The sequence below is a fragment of the Panthera pardus genome, unplaced genomic scaffold (assembly GCF_024362965.1).
Source record: "Panthera pardus isolate Hobbes unplaced genomic scaffold, ASM2436296v1 HiC_scaffold_21, whole genome shotgun sequence".
Lineage (NCBI taxonomy): Eukaryota > Metazoa > Chordata > Mammalia > Carnivora > Felidae > Panthera > Panthera pardus.
This window is the reverse complement of record NW_026526777.1, coordinates 17,790,842-17,792,967: the sequence shown is the minus strand read 5'-3', so window position 1 is coordinate 17,792,967 and position 2,126 is coordinate 17,790,842. Positions and strand designations below refer to the sequence as shown.

The window sequence follows — 2,126 nt, the reverse complement described above, 5'->3', positions numbered from 1 at the left end:
TTTCTTTGAGGCCTTTGAATGATGATGCTACTACGTAGCCTCCGGTATGTCTGATAAGAGTCAGCTGGTAATATTGTTGAGGATGCCTGTATGAGTTATGTCTTGGAACACAAATTGTTCCAAAGTCTGACATAATTAAATTTGGGCTTTATGGTTTTGTTTTTTGGTTTTTGTTTTTGCCTCATCAACTCATGCTCCCTTGGCTGAGTGGTGGTGATTGCACAGACATCAGTGTGCTCTGCACCACTATGTCTGCCAACATGGCCACCACCACCACCCAAACACGCATCGCCAATGACTACATGTACTTTAAGGAGCTCAGCAATGTTGCTTTCTCTGTGGCTTGCAGGTATGTGAAGAATTCCTGCATGCAGGATGATACAGCAAAAATCATCAATACCAAGAAGTTACCTGCCTAAGAGCCCCAGAAACTAGAATGTGAAGTCAAACTATTGTGACTTTTGAAACATGCAAACATCAAGTGCCTTTATGACAGAAGAAGAGTTCACAACCTCATGTTTGACCACGTTACTGGAAAGTAGCTATTTGATGAGATTGTGGCCAGAGGGTAGTACAGTGAAACTGGTTCTGTATACATCAAACTCTGGAAAGTGTTAGCCACATCACCAGCATGACATTGTCCACCAAGACCTGAAGCCTGGCAACCCAATGTTGGCAAGCAAATGCAAAGATGCGAACACAAAGCTGGCCTGGTCATGGAAGTGTGGGAGAACAACAGGGTGGGCTTAATTTTTTTTTTAATTTTTTTTTAAGTTTATTTATTTTTGACAAAGAGTGCATGCATGAGCTGGGGAGGGGCAGAGAGAGAGGGAGACACAGAATCCGAAGCAGGCTCCAGGCTCCAAGCTGTCAGCACAGAGCCCAATGCAGGGCTCGAACTCACAAACTGTGAGATCATGACCTGGGCTGAAGTCGGATGCTTAACCAACTGAGCCGCCCAGGTGCCCCAGGGTAGGCTTAATTTTGATGGTACCCCAGGTTAGGTGTCCCCTATGGCCTTGAGGAAAGATCCCTATGGAAAACCTGTGGCCATGTGGGCCTGTGGGATCTTCCGTATATATTCTGTTGGGATTGTCTCCTTTCTTGGATGAAGATCAGCATAAGCCATATCAGCAGATCAAGGCCAGAGCCTATGATTTCCCATCACAAGTGTAGGATACAGTGACTCCTAAAGCAAGAACTTGATCAAGCAGCGGCTGACCATAAACCCCACAAAATGCATCACGCCTCACCCGGCTCTCAAGTACCAATGGGTCTGTCACAGATTCCCCAGTGGCATCCATGATGCATCATCATGAGACTGTGGAGTGTTTGTGCAAGTTCAAAGTCCTGAGAAATCTGAGGGGTGACATGCTCACGACCGTGCTTTCCTCCAGGAATTTTTCAGCTGCCAAAAGTGTATTGAGCAAGAAGTCAGATGGTATTTGAAAGGAACAGAAACCACCATGGTGCACAGTTCACAGATGGCATCAAGAAGTCCACAGAGAGCTGCAACATCACCATGGAAGATGAAGACCTCAAAGTGCACAAACAGGAGACCACGAAGATCATCAAACAATAGACCGAGGTTGTTAACAATGGGGTCCTTGAAGACTAGAGGAAGATCTGTGATTTAAGCCTTACTTTTTTTGATCTCCAGGCCCAGGATAACCTCACAGAGGGGATGGATTTCTACAAGTCTTACTTTGAGAGGCTTCTACCCCAAAACAAGAAGCCCATTCGCAGCACCTTCTTGAACATACACATCTACATGATTCATGGATGCGGCTTACATCTCCTACATCTACCTCACCTGGTGCATTGAGAGAAGTGTCAGCCTCTCCCCAGCCAGGTGGAGACCCCAGTCCAGCAACGTTGAGATGGCAAATGGCTCAGAGTTCTCTATCACTGCTATGGTGAGCTCAGTCACAGAGGCATTAGGAGATCCCAGCCAGCCAGAGATCACTGAGCCTTTGTGGTCAGTGGTTCTGGAGGACATGAGCGACATTGGCAGCCCTGTTCATTTGAGATTTAAAACAAGTTACAAAATGGCGGCAGCCAAGGCACACCCTTGCATGTGGCCCTCCCACCTGCCCTTTTATCTATGTCTGCTCTATTGAGACAGT

The 2,126-nt window shown here is 46.6% G+C and overlaps 1 pseudogene; it reads left to right on the top strand.

The window, feature by feature from the left end:
- Positions 1–260: 260 nt before the first annotated feature.
- LOC109276678 (calcium/calmodulin-dependent protein kinase type II subunit gamma-like) lies at positions 261–1,825 on the top strand (annotated as a pseudogene).
- Positions 1,826–2,126: the final 301 nt, after the last annotated feature.